Raw genomic sequence first — 27,389 nt, 5'->3', positions numbered from 1 at the left:
GGTTTAAGTCTACGACTTAAATAAAGACCGTTAGCATTCTGAATTGGTTATATATTACCATCACTCCTGACTAGAGCCACCCGGTAAAAGCTACCTGCATTTAGATAGATTGGATACGACTGAGTTATTTTGCTGTGAATCAAGTATTAGCTCAGGTAAATACTTTTAACTTATTTTCCCTTATACGGGCTTGGGATACGGTAGATTAATACCGCTTGGTCGGGTGTGGATCAATCAAATGCCGGATTGTGGCTAGTAAATCCACAAAACCTGTTTTGATACTGTTCTGTTGATGACTTAAACATTGGGGGTTAACGATCGTGTCCTGGATATATCCTTGGCTCATTCATTTGTAAATGGCCATGACTTATGCGCAGGGTGTAGGCATACATCGAAAAGATGCCAATAATAAATTATTGATTACCCTCATGTTGGGGATAACTCCTTTATGGGTTTTAAAAGTGGTGTGTCGTTTAATCATGTCTCAGTCTCTGTACTGGGCCCCAGATGTACGGTAAACATGTAATTCAGTATACAAGATTTTTATTATGAATTGTCCCAAGTTATAAAAGGTTTTGTGCCTTGTGCACTTAAATCAATTTTTATAAACTCTTTTCAAATGAGTCGGTTAAATTGTATTTACTAGTGAAAACTGACGTATTTTCAAAAGGCTAAGTGGCAGGTACTACTCGTAATAGGCTGGGAGTTGCTCGGTGTCGAAAAAGAGGATCTTGCAAATCCTTAAAGATTCCATAAGGTCTGCTAAGCTTCATTTTAAACATTCTGTGATGATCTTCCTGTGGATTCGATATTACAGACTCGTCTAAAATAAATACTTTGATATTTTCAGACATTTGAGTTTGTAATAATATTTTATATTCCAAGACTTCTGCTGTGCTATTCTGTGTGTGTTTGACCATGAAGATATCAACTACGTCACGATACTCCCCACTGGGCCCAACGGTGATATGTGGAAATATCGGGGTGTGACAGGTTGGTATCAGAGCCAACATTGAGTGAATTAAACACTAGTCTTTTGTGTTTAATCTCAATGACACAGTAGCATGCTCCTTAGACCTTTTGAGTCTAGACTTAACATAGGAATGCTCTCATCCCTATTAAGTAAACATTGTTTTCGATTTTATGTATTTTAAATAAGTCACTAAGCAAGGAAGCCGTTGATAAAGATTCTCCTCATCCGAAGTAAGGAGTGCCAAGCTTCATAATACGGCTAGAATAAGCGTGCGACCGGTTTGGAGGAAGACCTTTATGGATTCATTCCCAAAAACCAAACCCATTTTAATTGCAAGCAGACTTCAGCGTCCATACCGGAGGTCCCTGATGCTCAAATTTTAAAGTCTGTGCCAGTGGAGTCCATACCAGGTGGTCCCTGAGGCTCCCGTATTGAAAATAATACCAGTGGATCCTAATGATCCCTATTTCTTGCCTTCAAATTTTGAAATTCCAGATTTGGATTGTATCAGTCAAAATCCAATCCGTGATCCATATCATTTCTTAACCATTGAATCCTTGAATTCTACTTTTATAACGGATCCTGATTGGAATATTTATCATATTCACTGAGGTCTTCAGTGTCCCTACCATATATGGTAAACAAAGAAGAGAAACAATCGAGATAGAGCAAGGAAGATGTGGAGAATCCTTCTTTCATAATATTCTTTATCTTTTAAAGTCCTTATAAGGACCTATCTCTTTTATTTAGTCCCTGTGCGGACATACTTCGACTTAAGACCCTATATGGGCATTTGCTATTTAGTCCTTTCATGGACATTATAATTCAATATAGTCCCTTGTGGACATTATATTCTAATAAAGTCCCTCGGTGGATATACTATTTCAATATAGTCCTTTCATGGACATGTGATTTTATTAAAATCCATTTTGTGGATACACTATTTTAAAATAGTCCTCCCGTGGACTTGATATTTCAATATAGTCCTCTCATGGACATTATATTTCATTATAGTCCCTTCATGGGCATAGTATTTCATTAAAAAGTCTTTTCATAGACATATTATTCTATCAAGGTCCACTGGCGGACATAATAATTCATTATAGTCCTTTCAAGGACGTATTATTTCATCATAGTCCCTTCGTGGACATACTGATTCCCCAAAGTCTTTTTGGACATATTATTCCATTAAGATCCCTTGTGGACGTGATATTTTATCATAAGTCCCTTTAAGGGCATATTGTTTCATTAATAAGTCCCTACGAGGACAATTAATTATTAACGTCCCTTTATGGACATACTACTTCATAAAAGTCCTAATGTGGACATATTTTGTAGTCCTTTTTCGGACTTATATTTCCTTTTAGTCCCTGCACGGACTAAAGCTGCTTTAAGTCCCTGTGAGGACATCTGTACAGTAAAGCCCTTTGGTGTGCACGCTGTACCAATATAGTCCTTTTAAGGACATGTTATTTCATTAAAATCCCTTTGGGGATACGTTATTTCAAAATAGTCCCTTTGAGGACATTGATATTTCATTATAACCCTTATATAGATTTGTAATATTTCGTAGTCCTTATATGGACTTATATTTTTCTCTTAGTCCTCTGTGGACAAATATATTACTACAAGTCCTGATTAAGGCACTATTGTACATTCCTAATAATTTAGGAAGGTTTTGAAAATCTTATGTAGGTATTCATTTCGTCCTTTATCCATCAATAGTTCTGAATTTTACTCGAACTTTATTGATCAGCTGAAAATTTCAAAAGATCCTCTTAATGGTATAACCTAGCCTATATGTCTATGAACATGACTATGATGGTAAAACCCTCTTAAGATAATTAATCTTTGTTAACATCTGAGAACATGTTAACATTCCTGGTTGTGTGACTTGAGAGACCACACTAGCTTCCAAAAGTACTTGGACTTTTCCAAGCCACCTTCATAGCCTATATGATCAATACGAATCACGGCTATCAAACAACAGTATGAAGTATACATCAAAACATCCAATTAAGATGTATGACATTGGGCGAAGATGTATTCATGACAATGATAGTTTTATTTTATAAACTTCTTGTCAAAAGGCGACGAACTATGTTCGACCCTTAAAGATCACTGATCCAAGAGATCATTGATTATGTTTTAATTATCCTAGTGGCAAGGCCTTTTGTGCCATCTGACTGCCCTTCGAGACAAGCCTTGTGCTATATAAGGACGTCTCTATGACATTGACATTGTGATCTTTATGATCCCCTGTCCAAGGTAATGAGCTGTGCTCAAGCCTAATAGTCTACATGATCAATGCGATCATGACTAAAATCATCAGTACGATGATTAAATCTAACATCCTTAATGATGTTTTGCCTAAGGGCTATATTATATTGTCCATTTGAGACTAGGCAATTGTAATCTTTTGTGATTCTTTGCCAAAGGGGGTGAGCCATGCTCGAATCCCATAAGTCTATATGATCATTGCGATCCTGACTCGTATCATCAATATGATGATCATAATAATAACATCCCTTGTGATGAAATGCCTACAGGCTACACTTTACTTTATTGTTGATAAGACAAAGTTAGTGGTGGTCTTTATGATCCCCTGTACAAAGTGATGGGTTATACCTAACCCCAACAGTCTATATGATCAGTATGATCATGACTAATATCATCAAATGCAATGATGATACATGAACATCCATTAGTGATGTCAATTGGGTTATCTTTGTGCTAAATAAGTCGTCTTTAGAGACAATGACAGTTGTAATTTATGACTCCCTGTTCAAAGGTGAAGAACTATGTTCATACCTGGAAGCCTCTAATCCAATAAGATGACCACTTCTAAACCAATGTACTTGATGACAAAACAATGAATTATGTTTTAAAGTTATTCAGGACAAGCTAATGTGCTATAGTTGTCATTCGTGACAAGTTAACATATTAAGTGTTAACATTCACAATCACAGGCCTTTTGTGCCAGTATCAATGAATGTCCTCTGTGACAGGCCTTGGTGCCATATCTTATAACGTCATTATGACGAGGCCACTTTGAGCCATGTCTAAATGTCCTTTGCGACAAGGCCTTCGTGCCATATAATCCTTTATGTCCTTCATGACTAGGCTTTATGCCATATATATTTTTACGTCCTTCGCGACTGGCATTTATGCCATATATGTATATAATTATAATAAAAGTCATGTAGGGCTAGCCTTCGAGCTATTCATAATCGTCCTTGTGACAAAGACCGTTGTGACATTATGATCCTCTGTCAAACGGGTAGTGGACTCGTTCCAAACCTTAAGTGCCGTTAATGGTCCTTTTGAGACCTGGACTAAATATAATGGATATGCATTCAAATAACATTCATTAGGAATGTTTGGAAAATAATAGCCTATACGGTTTAAGAATGCCGTGGCTAATCTATGTCAGGTCATCCGGATGATGACTAACAATTGCTTAACATGGTGATTAGTACCAAGTTTCGAGTATGGCAAACTCGAATGAGGTAGACAACAGTCGTAGTACCATTAAGGCGACAAAAGCTAATAATGCTACAAACGCAAACCTCAATATTAATGGAGTTAAACTCCAAGCTGTAATTGACACAGCAGTTTGAAAGACCATGGAAAAGGTCATGAAACAATTCAAAGAGCCGAATGCTTCTCACTCTGAATTTCATTCAAAACCTCAATTAATTGCTCGTGAAAAGAGTTTTGTTCACACTTTGAATGTGAAGGATGGAAAAGGGAGGAGGATAACTCCCAAAAAAATCGAAGAAAAAGAGCAAATTACGGGCTTAATAAGAACTATCATAATTTCAGTAAGAAGCCTGTATGTAAGACTTGTTATAAAAGACACTGGGGACAGTGTCGAATAGAATAAAGACCAAAGCAGTATGCATCTGCAAAGAAACTGGTCATCAGTCCCATGAATGTAGGGACATAAAGAATGTAGTCTGTTACGGCGGTGGTGAGAAAGGCCACATCAGAATTAGATGCCATAAAGCTGCCAAAGAAGGTGCAGCTAAGTCTGGAAAGGCTAAGAAAGGAAATGCCTGAACTCACCTGATGAATGTCAAAAGGCAGTGCATGATGTCATCAAGTACATTCCTTATCACTTACCAATGTAACCTAAGAGACTGATTTTCTATTATCGGCGTTGATCCTTCTGTAAAATCTAAGAGTACTCTTTCCTTGAATAGAGTACAACCATATATGTTATTTTAATTTTTTTTCTTTTCTCATTGATTTTATCAACTGCGAGTACCAACTATGATTGACAAAAGCGCCATATGAGGATTGCGTATCCCAGTGCATCCCATAGATTATGTCCATGCCTGATCAGTATGGAAGTTTAATGCATGGGGCCACTAAGATATTCCAATGGTCATATTGTACTAAAGTCAGCTAGTGGTATTCAAAGAAGATATCCATAATAGAAATGCCTAAGTAGGCATCTCTACTTAAAGCATCTGTGCACTCGTAAATCAAATGCGTCATTTGCATGGCACGAGCGACGGTAAGTGGACCAAGGTCGAAGATTGAAGCTACCTCCATCATATTTGGATAACTTGATCTCTTCTCAGTTGAACTACCCTGTTTGACCTCTAGAGAGGCAAAATGGAATTAGGATTTACATCCTATTAAGAGCTGTATCTACTACAGAAGCTCCATATCGGTTAGCATCAATGGAAATGGAAGAACCGAGAGCTAACCAGATGAGTTTTTGGAGAAAGGATTGTACAGCCTAGCTCGTCATTTTAAGAGCTCTAATTATGGTTGATAATGGAAATCACGATGCAATACGCTTGTGCATTGGTTGTTGCAACCTAACTAAGAAACGATGAAGAGTCGTTATTAGCTGCCCATGATCGTCGATTTGTTCGACTAACTATAAGGGTAGAAAATTTTTTTTAAGGATTGATTGGGATAATAGTTGGAATAACTATCTCACCCTAATTAAGTTCTCCTATAACTGATAGCATTATATAAGCATCAAGGCTGCTCCTTTTGGAGACCTTGTTTGGGAGAAATAGCCAACGCCCCTTTGTTGGGCAGGAGATTGGGAAAGCCCAATTCTCAGGATCTAAGATTTATATTAAAGACAATGGATAGGATATTATGAATCCGTAATTGTTTAAAAACTGCGAGTAATCGGCAGAAGAGAAATGCGAACAAGAGGCGCAAATCTCTTAAAGTTCCAAATGGGGAACAAGACTCTATTGAAAATATCATTATGAAAGAGTACGATATGTTTCAGTATAAAGGGCAAGTTAAGCCTTGGATATAAAAATCATTCGAGATCATCGAATATGACGGCAGTATAGCTCATAAGCTAAACTTGCCTAAGGAGCTCAGTGGAATTCATGATGTGTTCCACATTTCTAACTTAAAGAAATACCTAGCTGATAAATCGCTAGAAATGTCTCATGAAGACGTATAGATTGATGAAAGCCAGAGGTTTATGGAAAGACCTATATCGATCAAGGATCGACAGGTTAAGAAACTCCGAAAAGAAGCATGCACCTATTGGATAGGTCAACTGGAATACCCGTAAGGGTCCCTAAATGATTGTGGAAGTTAAGTTCAGTTTACGACAGAAAGTACTTCCATCTTTTTGAGCAAATCACAGGATCGAGATTTCTTTTAAGGGGGTGAGGATGTAACACCTCGTAAAATCGTGTCCAATGATGTGGTGACACGTGTAATGAACCCTAATAAAGTCAAACGTTGACTATGAGGGACTAATTTTGTCAAAAATCGAAAACCTTGACTATAGAAGGACTGAAAGTGTCAACATTCCTAAACTAGGCCTCTGAGTGACCTTATACGGTGTCCGTATTCTCAAATGAGCCACTTGTTGGACGAGAAGAGCCGTTTGCATAATTATTTGAAGGTTTGCGCGATAAAGGGTTAAAAGCGTCAACATGTTAATTCTTACCTCTGAATGACCTTTTAACAAACCGAGAGCTTCATTATGTTTCATCATATTCTCGGGAATGCCTAATATTGGCAATGGAAGGCTTTTATGCCCATAAGTGAAGTTATGCGCAAGTTTGAAAGTTAGAGGGGTTAAAAGCGTCAACATGTTTAATTATACCTCTGAATGACCTTTTAACGAACCCGAAGCATCGTGATGTATTATAATACTCTCAAGAATGCCTAACATGGACTACATAAGGCTTCAATGCTATTAAACGATGATATGCGCAAGTTTGCGCATTTGAGGGACCAAAAGCGTCAAATTTTGAATCTACGCCTTTCGGTGACCTTTTAAGCAAACGGGAGCGTAGTAACAATTAAAAACATGCTTGGGAATACCTATTATGGGCCATGGAAGGCTCGGATATAATTAAATGACATTTCGCGCGACTTTGCGCAATTAAAGGACTAATTGCGTCAACTGCAAAAATATGCCGCTTCGTGTGGTACCGAACCTTCCGGAATATGAGCATAAGTTAAACATGTCTTAAATAACCTAAACATAGCTTAGAAATAAGCTTTGAATGGTTTGGTGTGCGAAAATATGCTTATTTGATCTTACGGGGACTAAAAGTGTCAAAAACGGCGTAAGTTTGCATTTACGCGCATATCTTACGTTCTGACCACATCTGGACATCCAAAAATTTATGTAAGCACTAAAATATTTTATTTTAGTGTTTGGCTTGATAAAATTCCATTCGTCGCGTAATTTGGATCGTTTTTCGCGTCTGTTCGTGTTTCGTCGTAATTAGCCGAACAACGCGATCGTACGACCAAACGAACCGACATCCGACATGTTTTTGAGCATGTTTTATGTTCCCTATGCTTAGGCATCATTGTAGAGCCTTGAAAATGGCTAAACGGGCTTTAAACATGTCAAATATGGGTTTAAACACATACAGGGACCAAAACTGCAACTTCTGAAAGTTGTTTGATCTGTGCAGGCCGTAGCCTACGCCCCCTACAGCGTAGCCTACGCCCAGGTCTGGTCAGCTTTGTTATTTTTGCTTGCAGCCCACTCCATTCACTTCCCAGCCAATTATAATCGATCTCTTGGGCTCCAAACCAATTAGGACAGCTGTTATAACAGGTGGAATGATCTTGTTAATCCTCCTAACACATGTATTGATCCAATTCAAGTCCAAAACCTATATAAAGGATAAGAACCCAACCTTTTCATTTGTCATTTCTCATTCCTTCATTCTATCTTTCAAATCTGGAGCTCCTGGTCTGATTGGAACTTATATTCATTGTAGAAAAGATAGCATGGACCCCTTGTAAGTGCCTTAGCCCACTCACTAGTTCAGTTTTATGTTCTATCAACCGAAAAGTCAAGTTATCGTAAATTAACTTTGACTTTCGGTTTAAACTCTCATGGTCCAGCCACTGACCAAAATAAAAGTGGGTATAAGACCATAGTTAGGTAGGTGATTAACCCCTGAAAGGGCACCTCCTAATTCCTTCGTTTGCCTAGTTAATTGTCGGGTCAAACCGTTTAGGTAAAAAGTCAAACTTGGCAGATTGTGCATATTAATTAAAACCATAGATGCAGATGTTATAAATTATATTTTTACACTCTAATAGCTTGGTAATTACTATTAGAACCTGTCTAAGCTGGTCCAACCCGACAATTATGAGTTTAAGGTCGATTCGCAACCGAAATCACAAAAGCTTGACTTTGCTTTGACTTTTCAGTTCTGACCCGATTAAGCTTGATTCTTCCATGTTTTAAGCTTCCATTAGGACCATATTATTCAGTAGTATAACCCTCTAGAGTTATATTGCATGGTTCCTTGTGGTTTGAATTATACGCTAGTTTCCGCTATTATGCTTATAAACGCCCATTTTGCCCTTTTAACATAAGAATGAGATTTTTAGAAATGTGAGAGGACAAAAACCTTGGTTACTGTCATATAAGCTTGTCCCGAAAGTTTGACATTAGTTCTTGGTCCCAAATAGGAGTTATGCTCGATATCGTAATTAGAAGCTTTTAACTAAGTAAATTGCGATATCTTGCATAAAGCATGTTTAAACTTGGATTTTGACCCAGAACTCATTACCTACTGTTAAGATATTATTTTTAGGGATTGTTGGAATTATTGATCAGATTATAAACTGATCATATCATAGAGTTCTTGTATTATTCGGTAAATGACGATAATACCCTTTTCATGCATAAAATGTATGATTTGAATGCCAAACCTTTTCTTACTGATTTCATATATTAAATAAATTATTTTGAGCATTCAAAACTGATCAAAATTTCCGATTTCCATAAAACCCCTTAATTATCGTCGATTACCGATTTTTACGCTATTTAGGTGCATAGTGTGGTTTTAAACCATAATTAACACCTAAGACTTGTTACCTACTGAATTTTTAAACAAATTTTAATATTATTTCAGTAGGCATAAGTCGTGAACTCAGACTTTCAAAAATGTCCGTAAAAGCATATATGAAATGACCAAAATACCCTTTCAGGGCATAGTTTGGCCATAATGGTAAACCTCACATATGTATGATATCTTACTGATGTAATGAGATAAATTAAATATTTTTACTGATTAGAAAGGACCAAAACTACAGTTTGTTATAAAATCTCTTTTATAAGTATTATAATTACCAAAATGCCCTTACGGGACTTAAAATGGTTTTAAATACTTTTTGGGCATATATGTTAACATCCTACTGATGTATTGACATATTCTAAGCATAATAACATATGGAACTTGTATATGATTCATTTGGTTACCCGTTACGCATTCTACGCGTTCGGATCGGTTTATGTAACTAGTTTACGTATGTTTGCCGAAACGGGTTTAACCTTATCGTTTTTGTCTCAAAATCCGGAATGTGTTTAGTTTACCCATATTATACAAGTATCCAAACTTGTTGGGTCTAAATAACATTCTATTCCGGTCATCGCTTAATCTAGCGTGTCATACCGCGTTAAGATACTTTAAGCTAGCGGGTTTAAGTCTACGACTTAAATAAAGACCGTTAGCATTCTGAATTGGTTATATATTACCATCACTCCTGACTAGAGCCACCCGGTAAAAGCTACCTGCATTTAGATAGATTGGATACGACTGAGTTATTTTGCTGTGAATCAAGTATTAGCTCAGGTAAATACTTTTAACTTATTTTCCCTTATACGGGCTTGGGATACGGTAGATTAATACCGCTTGGTCGGGTGTGGATCAATCAAATGCCGGATTGTGGCTAGTAAATCCACAAAACCTGTTTTGATACTGTTTTGTTGATGACTTAAACATTGGGGGTTAACGACCGTGTCCTGGATATATCCTTGGCTCATTCATTTGTAAGTGGTCACGACTTATGCACAGGGTGTAGGCATACACCGAAAAGATGCTAATAATAAATTATTGATTACCCACAAGTTGGGGATAACTCCTTTATGGGTTTTAAAAGTGGTGTGTCATTTAATCATGTCTCAGTCTCTGTACTGGGCCCCAGATGTACGGTAAACATGTAATTCAGTATACAAGATTTTTATTATGAATTGTCCCAAGTTATAAAAGGTTTTGTGCCTTGTGCACTTAAATCAATTTTTATAAACTCTTTTCAAATGACTCGGTTAAATTTTATTTACTAGTGAAAACTGACGTATTTTCAAAAGGCTAAGTGGCAGGTACTACTCGTAATAGGCTGGGAGTTGCTCGGTGTCGAAAAAGAGGATCTTGCAAATCCTTAAAGATTCCATAAGGTCTGCTAAGCTTCATTTTAAACATTCTGTGATGATCCTCCTGTGGATTCGATATTACAGACTCGTCTATAATAAATACTTTGATATTTTCAGACATTTGAGTTTGTAATAATATTTTATATTCCAAGACTTCCGCTGTGCTATTCTGTGTGTGTTTGACCATGAAGATATCAACTACGTCACGATACTCCCCACCAGGCCCAACGGTGATATGTGGAAATATCGGGGTGTGACAGATTATACTATACTACTCGACACGCTATACGACTATACGATGCTACTCGATATGCTATACGCGACCGATATATACGACGACACGCGAACTTTGAATAGTAGGCTTCTGTATTCTGACTGCCTCTGTGATTAAATGCGTATGTGCTTCCATGTTTCTGTGTTTCTATGTTTATGTGTTTCTGTGCTCTACGTGCTTATGTGCTTCTATGATTACGTGAATCGGTGATTATGTGCTTATGTGTTTGCGTGATACGTGTTTCGACGTGTTCCTAAGCTTTAGTAAGTATAGACGTGTGAGGTGAGATTCGATTTGTTGTGTCTGAGACCTACCACGATGTCTGTTGCTGACCATGTCGTCATCTGGACACCGAACCCCGCTTACCCGCCAGGAGAAGAGAGACAAGCGTCTCGCTGCTATCATCGCCATGCAGGTGGCAAAAGCTGTGAGCGAGGTGTACGAAAACGTCAGCAAATCGTCTGAGGAGTCGCGAACCGATGCTCCTAAAGATGCCAACAAGACCGTTTTCAGCTTTAAACTGTTTAAAGCATGCGGACCAAAAGAGTTTACCGGAGAAGATGGCCCTACCGCCATGTTTCAATGGTTTGATTCAGTTGAAGTCACTCTGCGCCAATGGGGTTGTCCTGAAAATCTCCGTACCCTAAATGCAACCGGCGTTTTCCAGTCCCGAGCTCTAGACTGGTGGACGGCCGAACAAAACAAACGCGGGAATGATGCAGCTTATGAGCTGACTTGGGAAGAGCTGAAGGCCATCATGATGGACGAATTCTGCCCTCCCCATGAACGCCAAAAGCTGGAGGACGAGTTTTGGAACATCAAGCAGAAGGACAGAGACAACGCTGCTTTAACTGCTCGCTTCAAGCAGCTTAGCATTATCTGTCCCGATCAAGTCAAGACTACAGACATGGCCATCAAGAAGTACATTCGAGCTCTACCTGATTGTGTTGCCGACTTTGTTCACACCGCCAAGACATCATCGATTGAAGAGACTTACTTGCTTGCCGCCGAGATCTATGACAAGCGAGTAAAAGCCGGTTTCTGGGATAAGCCATCCAAGTCTCTGCATCAAGCTACTACTGCACCAACCACCGACTCCACTGCTCAGCCGTCCAAGTCATCATGCCAAAAGAAGAAGCACAACAACAACAGCTCCAACAACAGCTCCAACAACAAGAATTGTGCTGTCACAATGACTGCTGCTCCACTGCAAGCCGTATCGGCTCAGCAGTAGTCTCCTCACCGACCAGCTCCTGTGACAATGCACCGCCAGCGAAGCGTGCTTACACAGGACCCCACCCGCTCTGCCCGACATGCTCGTATCATCATCCGGTGGGAATTGCCTGTCGTTTCTGCGCTCACTGCAATCTCTACGGTCATTTCACTGTGAACTGTCGCTATGGTCCCCGTAACACCGCAGCTCCTGCCGCTGCTCATCAAGCTCTACTCCCAGCCCCTCAAGGCCAACCGTAGCTCAAGCACCCGCGGTCAATGCTCGAGTCTGCTTTGCATGTGGTGATCCTAACCATTTTGCAAACATGTGCCCGAATAGGGTTGTGAAACAAGAGCCCCAACAGCAGCAGGAGCAGCCTCAGCAGCAGCAACAAGCAGCCCGTGCCAGAACCTTCAACATCAACGCTCGTGTCGTTTGAATTCGAGAAGCTCCTTAGTCGTAAGCGCTCTTATCTCCCCTCGTCATTCGAAGTTGAAGTCGCTACTGGAAGAACTGTCACCGTTAATTCTGTTCTCCGTGATTGTACTCTCGAGCTCAACAATCACATATTCCCAATCGACCTTATTCCTATGCAAATCGGAAGTTTCGACATCATAGTAGGCATGGACTTTCTTTGCGAAAACCATGCTGAAGTTGTATGCTTCGAGAAGATGATTCGATTCTCGCTCGCGAATGGTGATTTATTATGTGTGTACGGTGAAACTGCTTCGAAAGGTCTCAAGCTCATGTCGTATATCCAAGCTAGCAAGTATCTCCGCAAGGAATACAGAGCTTTCTTAGCCAACATTGTAGTAGCGGAGAAGGAAAAGAAAAAGAAGGTTGAAGTCAAAGACGTTCCAGTGGTTCGTGAATTTCCTCAAGTGTTCCCTGATGATCTTCCCGGACTACCTCCAAGTCATGATATCGACTTTCATATCGACCTTATTCTTGGAGCTAACCCTGTTGCCAAAGCCCCTTATCGACTCTTTCCATCCGAAATGAGGGAACTTTCAAACCAACTCCAGGAGTTACTTGAAAAAGGCTTTATTCGCCCGAGCACCTCTCCTTGGGGCGCACCAGTCCTCTTCGTTAAAAAGATGGATGGGTCGTTCAGGATGTGCATCCATTATCGAGAGTTGAATAAATCAAGAACCGATACCCTTTGCCTCGAATCGATGACTTATTTGATCAGCTGCAAGGTGCTAAATGTTTCTCGAAGATCGATCTACGTTCAGGCTATCATCAATTGCGCATTCAAGAGGAAGACATCCCCCAAACCGCTTTTCGAACTCGTTACGGCCATTATGAATTCGTTGTTATGCCTTTTGGTTTAACCAACGCACCCGCGGTTTTCATGGATCTGATGAATCGCGTGTGTAAGCCATTTCTAGAACGTTTCTTCATCGTGTTCATCGACGATGTCTTGATCTATTCTAAGTCGAAAGCCGAACACGCGCAACATGTACGTTTGGTTCTCGAGCTACTCCAGGGGAATCAACTCTACGCTAAGTTCTCCAAGTGCGAATTCTGGCTGGAGGAGGTTCAGTTTCTGGGTCACATCATTAATAGTCAAGGTATTCATGTCGATCCCGCGAATATTGAAGCTGTTAAGAGTTGGATTATGCCCAAGAACCCGTCTGAAGTTCAATCTTTTCTCGGACTAGCGGCTATTATCGATGATTTATCGAAGGATTCTCTAAGATCGCTGTGCCGCTTACCGCCCTTACTCATAAAGACAAGTCTTTTGTTTGGGGAACCGAACAAGAGTCTGCTTTCCAAACCCTCAAGCATATGCTCTGCGATGCTCCTGTTCTCACGTTGCCCGACGGAAACAACGATTTCATTGTCTATTGTGATGCTTCCAACCTTGGTCTTGGCTGTGTTCTCATGCAACGGGACAAGGTTATAGCTTATGCATCTCGTCAGCTCAAAATCCACGAGAAGAACTATACAACCCATGATCTCGAGCTAGGCGCAGTTGTTTTTGCATTGAAGATTTGGCGACACTACCTGTACGGTACCAAGTGTACGATCTTCACCGATCACAGGAGCTTACAGCACATCTTTAATCAGAAAGAACTTAATATGCGTCAACGCCGATGGGTAGAACTTCTTAACAATTACGACTGCGAGATTCGTTATCACCCAGGCAAGGCAAATGTTGTTGCAGACGCGCTCAGCAGACGGAGTTATTTGCTCAGTATTCGTAATACCCAAGCCCAGCATAATCTCGAAACCCTCATCCGCGAAGCCCAGCATGCTTGCTTTAACGAACGCACCTTGAAGAAGGAGAGAATCTATCACGATGGAGCTCAGCTTGTAAGCAAAGCAGATGGGATTTTCTATTATCTGGACCGAATTTGGATCCCTAAGCGGACCGATTTGTGAAAAATTATAATGAACGAAGCCCACAAATCCCGGTATTCTATTCATCCCGGTGCGGATAAAATGTACCAGGACCTTCGTTACAAGTACTGGTGGCTGGGCATGAAACGGGATATTGCTCTCTATGTTGGAAGTTGCCTGACTTGTGCAAGAGTTAAAGCTGAACATCAACGACCTTCTGGCTTACTCGTACAACCTCCAATCCCTATATGGAAGTGGGAGAGTATAGCTATGGACTTCATAACCAAACTTCCGCCCACGCCATCAGGTCACGACAGCATTTGGGTTATAGTTGATCGTCTGACCAAATCAGCCCACTTTTTGCCAATACGGGAAGACTATAAGGTAGAACAACTAGCCCGAATCTACACCGACGAGATCATTTGTAATCATGGTATGCCTCGTGACATCATTTCAGACCGTGACGCTTGGTTTATTTCGAGATTGTGGGAAACGTTTCAAGCAGCTCTTGGTACGTCGCTTAACTTAAGTACCGCATTTCATCCTCAAAACGACGGACAGACTGAAAGAACGATCCGTACTCTTGAAGACATGCTCCGTGCGTGTGTCATAGACTTCGGTGGTAGTTGGAACAAATACCTACCATTAGTCGAATTCTCGTACAACAACAGCTATCATGCCAGCATACAAATGGCACCATTCGAGGCCTTATATGGAAGAAGATGTCGTTCGCCTATTGTATGGCACGAGATCGGTCACTTGCAATTAACCGGTCCTAGCTATTACAAGAAACGACTGACAAAATCCTCCAGATTCGAGACAATTTGTCGAATGCCAGGGATAGACAGAAAAGTTACGCCGATAGAAGACGCAAGCCCCTTGAATTTGACGTTGGCGACTACGTACTCCTAAAGGTATCACCATGGAAGGGTGTGGTCAGATCGGCAAGAAAGGGAAACTAGCGCCTCGATATGTTGGACCTTTTAAGATTCTGGAGAGAATCAGCAAAGTCGCCTACAGACTCGAACTACCGGAGGAACTTAGTAACGTCCACCCAACTTTCCATGTGTCAAACCTCCGAAAATGCCTAGCTGATCATGATCTGATTGTACCTCTCGACGACCTTCAGGTCAATGAAACGCTACACTTCGTGGAAAAGCCTGTCGAAATCATGGATCGCCAAACCAAGCAACTCAGACGCTCGCGCATCCCTATCATGAAAGTCCGATGGGAATGCAAACGAGGCGTGGAGTTTACTTGGGAACTCGAAAGCGACATGAAGGCTAAGTACCCGCAGTTGTTTAAATAAAGATCTGAAGCGAGAAATTGGTAATCTCATTCACGGTGATGTGCAGCTTCGAGCCTAATTTCGGGACAAAAATCCCTAAACAAGGGGATGCTGTAACACCCCGTGTTTTCGAATGCCAAAGTCAAAGTCAAAGTCCAAGTCCAAGTCAAGTTTGACTTCTTTGACTGTAAATAGTCTATTTTATGTTTTGTATTATGAGGAGTAAGTGTTGTTTATCAAAGAATCGAGGTAATCGAATGTTTAATTGACGCGAAATGATTTACGGCTGTGAAAAGTAGGAAGTAACACTGCGATAAAGTTAACCAATCAATAATTAAGCTAATCGAATCATCAAACGAACTCGAGACTCGAATTATGCAGCTTTGGTGTTATTATACGTGTGTGTGTGCCTTATGTTTTACCTGTGCGTGTTTACTTTATGTTACGTGTGGTGATCAATCGAATCAATCAAATCGAAACTCGAAACTCAATCGAACTCAATCGAAATCGAAATCGAATATGGGATGTAGATGCTTGTATGTAGATATAGTGGTTGGGATTAAAAGTAATTTGAATAGGAAACTCTATCGTACTCGTAACGTCTTCAATCGAAATCGAAATATCAGAAATCGTCGCACCGAACACTCGAAACAGGCTGTGGATCGATCAGGCTCTTAGCCGATCGAACAGCCCAGCCGATCGGACAGATTGTCCGATCGAGCAGGCTCTCCGATCGGGATGCCAGGCCGATCGGCCAGCCCTTTCCTCTTTGGGAAGCCTATAAATAGGCCTGTCATTGTCATTCTTTCCACTTTTGGAAACTCTCTGACCGACCAGCTCGTGCTCCCCTCCTTTCCTCAAATTTCTTCCGATTTCGGTAAGTTTTCATCTTAAATCTTGTACTTTCTTGATCAATACATGCTCCTACACCTTTCTATCTTTCAAATCTTGATTTCTAACCGTGAAATCATCAAGATCTAAGCATTCTAAGATGATGTCATCATGGTGTTCTTCAAGAACATCATGTTTTGACCTCAATCCACCAAGAATCACTTGGATCTAGCCGATTTCCACATGAACAAACTAAGATCCATCACAGATCTAAACATTTACATGATGTGAAGGATTGAAAGAATGATTTTCAACTTTCTTTCAACTCTTTTACACTCAATGCCTTCAAACCGGTAGAAACGGAGCTTGAGCCAACTCACCAATCATTCTAATGGTCAAGAGGTTCAAGATTCGGGTTCTATCTACGAGGTTCACCGATTTCGGGTTAAACATTAGACTACCGTTCCGAACCGTTCACCGGCTGGACTTGGGTGATTCCTGTCCGAGCAGGGGAAACAAGTAAGAACGAATGTGTCATGGTTCAGCTTGTTGTCAAAATACCTCGATATAACGTCAAACAATCAGAACAGCCAAGTGTTAGACGAACAGGCCGACCAGGTCAGGATGCTGACCGATCGGACAGGCTGTTCGAACGAACAACCCAACCGATCGGACATGTCAGCCAATCGACCAGGCCAGCCGATCGGCTAGCACATGGCCCCACACTTTGATAATTTTATGAAGTATGGTATTGAACGAAGTGATGTTCGATCGAACGAGCTGTTCGATAACATTACTCATCGGATCATGAGATACTATGCTTCAACCCTTAATCGATTTTCAATTCGTTCAACGTATTGGAGTGCACCCGATCGAACATGCTGTCCGATCAGGTGACATTCTGCTGAGGACCATCTCTGAAGTACCTAACCGATCGGTTAAGCCGGCCGATCGAACAGACCGTTCGATCGATCGACCTGAAAGGTAAGGACACTTCAGTGTTCTCAAATACTACAACGAAAACTTCAAAAGGTCAAACCATCATACACAAACACATCCTACTCAAAGGAAGAAACAATCCAATCGAACAGTCCAACCGATCGAGCCTACCGACCGATCGAATAGGTTGTCCGAACGGACTGTCCAGCCGAACGAACAACCCGTTCGATCGAACCAACTGTCCGATCAACCAGGCTGTTCGACCCATCATCACTTGTTCCATTTAGCACGTTACTCATCGTTATGCTATCGAACTATTCAGGCTAACCCTACTCTCAAGCGCTCCCTTCAATCCATCAATCAATCGCTGTGAGTATACTCGAACCCTTTTTGCTTTAGCACTTTTGGGTGTTACATACGTTACTTATCTAAAACACAATCGAACACACTACTCAATTACTTTAAACGCTAACCGATTATGCATGTATTACGTTAATAAAAGAATGCTTGTTGATTGTGTTTACACGTGGAATGCTGTCTACCTGCCTTAACGACGTAGTACTATAGTTTGGACTCAGCACCCGTTCACTCGGGGGTTGTTAAGGACAATTACTTGCATGGATTACGGTGGTAATCATGTATTGCGAACTGTCTCGGATAGTCAACCTGCAGTCATTGGTATCGATGGATCCATGTCGATAATTAACATGCTTCGTTTTCCTCTGTGTACGTGCTGGTTATGCGTAAACAATTTCGAACTCTATATGCTATTATCAAAGTTGTATGCTCACCTTTACATTTCATGTATTGACTTTATTTTAACGTATGTGACAGGTGTTTAAGATGCATTCTTGCTAGGGAAGCGAGGCTAGAATAAAGCGTCTAGAGCCCCCAACAAATAGTTGTCTGTAGCAGTCAATCTAGGGGTCTTTAGAAGCAAAAACAATATTTATTTTATTTTATTTAAATCTGAGTTGTCGGAACAGAATTATTTGACTGGTTGTTATCTGTAATAATTTATTGTATTATTTGGGATACGGTATGGGACGTATCATTTAACTGAATAGTATTAATAGTTGTTGTGGAAACTTCTGGACAATCTGTTTCGCTCAGTGCCATGCTCCGATGATTTCGCCATCGGTTGGGGTGTGACAAATCCACTCGAACAGCCCAACCGATCGAGCCTACTGGCCGACCGAACAGGCTGTCCGAATGGACTGTCAAACCGAATGAACAACCCGTCCGATCGAACCTACCGTTCGATCGACCAGGCTGTTCGACCCAACAACACTTGTATTCGTTTTACGCGTTACTCATCGTTACACTATCGAACTATTCAGGCTAACCCTACTCTCAAGCGCTCCCTGCAATCCATCCATTGCTGTGAGTATACTCGAAGCCTTTTTGCTTTAGCACTTTTGGGTGTTACATACGTTACTTAACTAAATCACAATCGAACACACTACTCAATTACTTTAAGCGCTAACCATTTTGCATGTATTACGTGACTAAATGAATGCTTGTTGTTATGTTTACACGTGGAATGTTGTCTACCTGCCTTAACGACGATAGTACTATAGTTTGGACTCAGCTCCCGTTCACACGGGGGTTGTTAAGGACCATTACTTGCATGGATTACGGCGGTAATCATGTATTGCAAACTGCCTCGGGCAGTCAACCCGCAAACATTGGTATCGATAGATCCATGTCGATAATTAACATGCTTCGTTTTCCACTGTGTACGTGCTGGTTATGCGTAAACTATTTCGAACTCTATTATGCTATTATCAAACTTGTATGCTCACCTTTACATTTCATGTATTGACTTTATTTTAACGTATGTGGCAGGCAATTAGGATGCTTATCTGCTAGGAAGGCGAGCTTAGAATAAGCTTTTAGAGCATAGTTGTCTATAGATCTTGCAGTTCGAGTCTTTAGAAGCATTTGAACAATTTTTATATTTAAAACCTGAGTTGTCGGAACAGAATATTTGACTTGATGTTATCTGTAATAATTTGTTTGCTATTTGAGGTACGGTATGGGATGTATTATATAAATTGAATAGTGATAATAATTATTATGGAAACTTCTGGACAATCTGTTTCACTCAGTGCCATGCCCCGATGATTCCGCCATCGGTTGGGGTGTGACAGATTGGTATCAGAGCCATAACTATAGGGAATTAGGCTAGACACGACCTAGTCTGGGTCGCTGTCTTAGAGACCTAGAATATAGTTAGGAACCAACAGACCAAGCCTATGTGCTATGTTCTATTGTTCTTCACTAACACTGCACTCGAATTTTCAAAAAGAGTCAAGTGATTTAGTCGAGATTAGGTGTGAAAGCCGCAAACTCTCGACTAGATTGCTTGGTCAACGCTGAATTTATCAATTTATCAGCGATTTCTTCATTATTTTTCAATAACGAACGAGGAGAATTATACCAAATCAGGAGTGAAATCCATATTTTGATGAATAATCTCCTCAATTATACTAACAAAACAAGGAAGAGGTTGCTAAGCCAGGGGTGAAACCCAAACCTTGGCAACTTATTCCAACTTTTACTCATCTTACCAAAGCCTCGACGGACTCCAACGACCTGAACTCACGAGTATGACCTAGGGAATACGTGCTGAATGCCCAAGAATCGAGGCGGAAGCACGATCCCGAAAGTCGAAATGTGACGACAAGTCTATTGAGAATAGTCGAATCGCTTTGGGTAGTCGATGTCTATTAGCCGCAGACGATCCAATTCCCGATTTTTTTTGTGTTTTTGAGTCAGCAGTTGTCACTCTAACGAATTGCCGATTTTATGTGTTTTATGTGTAATTACCTGTTTATGTGTTTAAATTTTGGGAGAATTTTTCAATTTTTGCTATCACTTCGATCGACACACACGACTCGCATTGCTATTCTATCTCAAGACGCTAACAGGTCACTGCAATTTTAGACGATATTATGCTATGATATGCGATTATACTAAACTACTCGACATGCTATACGACTATACGATGCTATTCGATATGCTAATCGCGACCAATACATACGAACGACACGCGAGCTTTGAATGATAGGTTTTTGTATTCGGACTGCCTCTGTGATTAAATATGTATGTGCCTAAGTGCTTCTGTGACTTCGTGCTTTACGTGCTTATGTGCTTCTGTGAGTATGTGATTTTGGTGCTTATGTGTTCATCTGATTCATGCTATATCATATTCCTGAGTTTTAGTAAGTAGTAGATGTGTGAGGTGAGATTCGATTTGTTGTGTTTGAGACCTACGACAATGTCTGTTGCAGACCATGTCGTCATCTGGACACCGAACCCCTCTTACCCGCCAAGAAAAGAGAGACAGGCGTCTTGCTGCTATCATCGCCAAGCAAGTGGCAAAAGTTGTGAGCGATATCTATGAAAACGTCAGCAAATCTTCTGAGGAGTCGAGAACCGAAGCTCCTAAAGATGCTAACAAGACTGTTTTCAGCTTCAAACAGTTCAAGGCATGCGGACCAAAAGAATTCACCGGAGAAGATGGCCCAACAGCTATGTTTCAATGGTTCGATTCTATCGAAGTCACTCTGCACCAAAGCGGTTGTCCTGCAAATCTCCGTACCCTAATTGCGACCGGCGTTTTCCAGTCCCGAGCTCTAGACTGGTGGACGGCCGAACGAAACAAACGCGGGAATGATGCAGCTTATGAGCTGACTTGGGAATAGCTGAAAGCCATCATGATGGACGAATTCTGCCCTCCACATGAACGCCAAAAGCTGGAGGACGAGTTTTGGAACATTAAGCAGAAGGATGGAGATAACGCTGCCCTGACTGCTCGTTTCAAGCAGCTTCGCATAATCTGTCCCGATCAAGTCAAGACGCCAGACATGGCCATCAAGAAATACATTCGAGCTATACATGATTGTGTTGCCGATTTCGTTCACGCCGCCAAGACATCATCGATTGAGGAAACTTATCTGCTTGCCGCCGAGATCAATGACAAGCGAGTAAAATCTGGAGTTTGGGATAAGCCCTCCCAGTCTTTGCATCAAGCTACTACTGCACCAACCGCCGACACCACCTCTGCTCAACCATCCAAGTCATCGCGCCGAAGGAAGTAGCACAACAACAGCAGCTCCAGTAACAAGAACTGTGCTGTCACAGCCACCGCTGCTCCTCTGCAAGCCGTACCGGCTCAGCAGCAGTCTCACCATCGACCAGCACCAGTTACCCAAGCGCCGCCAGCAAAGCGTGCTTACACAGGTCCCCACCCGCTCTGCCCGACATGTTCATATCTCCATCCGATGGGACTCGCCTGTCGTTTCTGTGCTCATTGCAACCTTTACTGTCATTTCACTGCGAATTGTCGCTATGGTCCCCGAAACACCGCAGCTCCTGCCAATGCTCATCAAGCTCTACTCCCAGCCCCGCAAGGCCAACACGCAGCTCAAGCGCCTGCGGTCAATGCTCGAGTCTGCTTTGCATGTGGTGACCCTAGCCACTTTGCAAACATGTGCCCGAACAGGGTTGTGAAGCAAGAGCCCCAACAGCAGCAACAGCCTCAGCAGCAGCAACAAGCAGCACGCGCCAGAACCTTCAACATCAATGCTCGTCAAGCCCAGGCTGACAACAACGTGGTTAATGGTACGTTCCTTGTGAATGGTATTTATGCATCGTGTTTGTTTGATACTGGAGCCGATAACTGCTTTGTATCGTTTGAATTCGAGAACCTCCTTAGTCGTAAGCGCTCTTATCTCCCTTCGTCATTCGAAGTTGAAGTCGCTACTGGAAGAACTGTCGCCGTTAATTCTATTCTTCGTGATTGTACTCTCGAGCTCAATAATCACAACTTCCCAATCGACCTTATTCCGATGCAGCTCGGAAGCTTCGACATCATAGTAGGCATGGACTTTCTTCGCGAAAACCATGCTGAAGTTGTGTGCTTCGATAAAATGATTCGATTCTCGCTCGCGAATGGTGATTTATTATGTGTGTACGGTGAAACTGCTTCGAAAGGTCTCAAGCTCATGTCATGTGTCCATGCTAGCAAGTATCTCCACAAGGAATACAGAGCTTTCTTGGACAACATTGTAGTAGCGGAGAAGGAAAAGAAAAAGAAGGCCGATGTCAAGGATTTCCCAATGATCCATGAATTTCCTCAGGTGTTCCCTGATGATCTTCCTGGACTACCGCCAAGTCGTGATATCAACTTTCGTATTGACCTCATTCCCGGAGCTAACCCTGTTGCCAAAGCCCCTTATCGACTCGCGCCATCCGAAATGCGGGAACTTTCAAACCAACTCTAGGAATTGCTTGAAAAAGGCTTTATTCGCCCGAGCACCTCTCCATGGGGCGCGCCAGTCCTCTTCGTCAAAAAGAAGAATGGTTCGTTCAGGATGTGCATCGACTATCGGGAATTGAATAAGCTAACCATCAAGAACCGTTACCCTCTGCCTCGAATCGATGACCTATTTGATCAGCTACAAGGTGCTAAGTGTTTCTCGAAGATTGATCTACGTTCGGGCTATCATCAATTGCGCATTTAAGAGGAAGATATACCCAAAACCGCTTTTCGCACTCGTTACGGCTACTATGAGTTCGTTGTTATGCCTTTTGGTTTAACCAAAGCACCCGTGGTTTTCATGGATCTGATGAATCACGTGTGTAAGCCATTTCTAGATCGTTTCGTCATCGTGTTCATCGATGATGTCTTGATTTATTCCAAGTCAAAATCCGAACACGCGCAACATCTACGTTTGGTTCTCGAGCTACTCCAGGGGAATCAACTCTATGCCAAGTTCTCCAAGTGCGAATTCTGGCTGGAGGAGGTTCAGTTTCTGGGTCACATCGTTAATAGTCAAGGTATTCATGTCGATCCCGCGAAGATTGAAGCAGTTAAGAGCTGGATTACGCCTAAGAACCCGTCTGAAGTCCGTTCTTTTCTCGGACTAGCGGGCTATTATCGACGATTTATCAAAGGATTCTCTAAAATCGTTGTGCCGCTTACCGCCCTTACTCATAAAGACAAGCCTTTTGTTTGGGGAACTGAACAAGAGTCTGCCTTTCAAACCCTCAAGCATATGCTTTGCAATGCTCCTGTTCTCACGTTGCCCGACGGAAACAACGATTTCATTGTCTATTGTGATGCTTCCAACCTTGGTCTTGGTTGCGTTCTCATGTAGCGGGACAAGGTTATACCTTACGCATCTCGTCAGCTCAAAATCCACGAGAAGAACTATACAACCCATGATCTCGAGCTAGGCGCAGTTGTTTTTGCATTGAAGATTTGGCGACACTACCTGTATGGTACCAAGTGTACGATCTTCATCGATCACAAGAGTTTACAACACATCTTTAATCAGAGGGAACTTAATATGCGTCAACGCCAATGGGTAGAACTCCTCAACGATTACGACTGCGAGATTAGTTATCACCCAGGCAAGGCAAATGTCGTTGCCGACGCGCTCAGCAGATGGAGTTATTTGCTCAGTATTCGTAATACCCAAGCCCAACACGATCTCGAAACCCTCATCCGCGAAACCCAACATGCTTGCTTTAATGAACGCACCTTAAAGAAAGAGAGGATTTATCACGATGGAGCTCAGCTTGTAAGCAAATCAAATGGGATCTTCTACTATCTAGATCGAATTTGGGTCCCTAAGCGGATCGATTTGCGAAAGATTCTAATGGATGAAGCCCACAAGTCCCGATATTCTATTCATCCCGGTGCCGATAAAATGTACCAGGACATTCGCTACAAGTACTGGTGGTCGGGCATGAAACGGGATATCGCTCTCTATGTTGGAAGTTGCCTGACTTGTGCGAGAGTTAAGGCTGAACATCAACGACCTTCTGGCTTACTCAAACAACCGCCAATTCCGATATGGAAGTGGGAGAGTATAGTTATGGATTTCATAACCAAACTTCCGCCCACGCCATCAGGACACGACAGTATTTGGGTTATAGTTGATCGTTTGACCAAATCAGCCCACTTTTTGCCAATACGGGAAGATTACAAGGTAGAACGATTTGCCCGAATCTACACCGACGAGATCATTTGTAATCATGGTACGCCTCATGACATCATCTCTGACCGTGATGCTCGGTTTACGTCGCGATTGTGGGAAACGTTTCAAGCAGCGCTCGGTACGTCGCTTAACCTAAGTACCGCATTCCATCCCCAAACCAACGGACAGACTGAAAGAACGATCCGTACTCTTGAAGACATGCTCCGTGCGTGTGTCATAGACTTCGGTGGTAGTTGGAACAAATACCTGCCGCTAGTCGAATTCTCGTACAACAATAGCTATCATGCCAGCATACAAATGGCACCGTTTGAGGCCCTATGTGGAAGAAGATGTCGATCGCCTATTGTATGGCACGAGATCGGTCACTCGCAATTAACCGGTCCTGAGCTTTTACAAGAAACGACTGACAAAATCCTTCAGATTCGAGACAACTTGGTGAAAGCTCGAGATAGACAGAAAAGTTACGCCGATAGAAGACGCAAGCCCCTTGAATTTGACGTTGGCGACTACGTACTCCTAAAGGTATCACCTTGGAAGGGTGTAGTCAGAATCAGCAAGAAAGGGAAACTAGCACCTTGATATGTTGGACCTTTTAAGATTCTGGAAAGGATCGGAAAAGTCGCCTACAGACTCGAACTACCGGAGGAACTTAGTAACGTCCACCCGACTTTCCATGTGTCGAACCTCCGAAAGTGTCTAGCTGACCATGATCTGATTGTACCTCTCGATGACCTTCAAGTTAACGAAACGCTACACTTCATGGAGAAGCCTGTCGAAATCATGGACCGCCAAACCAAGCAACTCAGGCGCTCGCGCATACCTATCGTGAAAGTCCGATGGGAAGGCAAACGAGGCGTAGAGTTCACTTGGGAACTCGAAAGCGACATGAAGGCAAAGTATCCGAAGTTGTTCAAGTGAGAGCCTAGAGAGAAAAAGTAGCAAAAGGTGATCCACGGTGCTGTGCAGCTTTCAGCCTAATTTCGGGACGAAATTCCCTAAACAAGGGGAGGTTGTAACACCCCGTGTTACCGAATGTCAAAGTCAAATTCAAAGTCAAGATTGACTTCTTTGACTATAGTTAGTCTATTCTATGTTGGTGTTTCTGTTAGTTGTATTATGTGGAGTAAGTGTTATTAATCAAAGTAATCGAATGTTTATCGACGCGAAATGATTTGCGACTGTGAATAATAGGAAGTAACAATGCGATAAAGTCAATCAATCAATAATCAAGCTAATCGAATCATCATCGAACTCAAAACTCGAATTACATGAATTCTAGTGTTAGTATACGTGTATGTGTACCTTATGTGTTACTTGTGCATGTTTACTTTATGTGATGTGTGGTAATCAATCGAAACTCGAATCGAAACTCGGAACTCAATCGAAATCGAATTATGATAAATGGTGGCGAAAAGATAGTGTGAAATATAGATGCTTGTATGTAGATACAGTGGTTGGGATTAAAAGTAATTTGAATAGGAAACTCTATCGTATTCGTATCATCTTCAATCGAAATCGAAATATCAGAAATCGTCGCACCGAACGCTTGAAACAGGTTGTTGATCGATTAGGCTCCTAGCCGATCGAACAGCCCAGCCGATCGGACGGACTGTCCGATCGAGCAGGCTGTCCGATCGGGATGCCTGGCCGATCGGCCAGGCATTTCCTCTTTGGGAAGCCTATAAATAGCCCTGTCATTGTCATTCTTTCCACTTTTGGAAACTCTCTGACCGACCAGCTCGTGCTCTTTACTTTTCCTCAGATTTCTCTCAATCCCGGTAAGATTTCATCCTAAATCTTGTACTTTCTTGATCTATACACACTCCTAGACCTTTCTATCCTTCAAATCTTAACTTTTAACTGTGAAATCATCAAGATTCAAGCATTCTAGGTTGATGTCATCATGGTGTTCTTAAAGAACTTCATGTTTTGGCCTCAATCCACCAAGAATAGCTTGGATCTAACCGATTTCCACATAAACAAACAAAGATCTACCACAGATCTAAACATATTCACGGTGGAAAAGAGTGAAAGATGGATTTTCCAACTTTCTTTCAACTCTTTTACACTCAATGCCTTCAAACCGGTAGAAACGGAGCTTGAACCCACTCACTAATCACTCTAGTAGTTGTGCGGTTCGAGATTCGGGATTCTATCCACGAGGTTCACCGATTTTGGGTTAAACGTCAAACTACCGTTCCGAACAGTTCACCAGCCGGACTTGGGTGATTCCTGTCCGAGCAGGGGAAACAAGTAAGAACGAAGGTTCCATGGTTCAGCTCGTTGTCAAAATACCTCGATATAACGTCAAGCAATCAGAACAGCCAAGTGTTAGACGAACAGGCCGACCAGGTCAGGATGCTGACCGATCGGACATGTTAACCGATCGACCAGGTCAGCCGATCGGCTAGCACATGGCCCCACACTTTAAAAATTTCATGAAGTCTAGTGTTGAACGAAGTGCTGTTCAATCGAACTACGGTTTGATTTGAATTACTCTTCGGATCATGAGATACTATGCTTCAACACTTAATCGATTTTCAACTCGTTCGACGTATTGGAGTGCCACCCGATCGAACATGCCGTCCGATCAGGTGACATCCTGCTGAGGACTTATTACTGAGGTACCTAACAGATCGGTTAAGCCGGCCGATCGAACAGCCCGTTCGATTGATCGACCTGAAAAGTAAGGACACTTCTATGTTCTCAAATACTACAACGAAAACTTCAAAAGGACAAGCCATCATACACAAACACATCCTACTCAAAGGAAGAAACAATCCACTCGAACAGCCCAACCGATCGAGCCTACCAGCCGACCGAA

Source organism: Helianthus annuus, chromosome 13, assembly GCF_002127325.2.
Source record: "Helianthus annuus cultivar XRQ/B chromosome 13, HanXRQr2.0-SUNRISE, whole genome shotgun sequence".
Classification (NCBI taxonomy): domain Eukaryota; kingdom Viridiplantae; phylum Streptophyta; class Magnoliopsida; order Asterales; family Asteraceae; genus Helianthus; species Helianthus annuus.
This window is presented reverse-complemented; position numbering follows the sequence as displayed.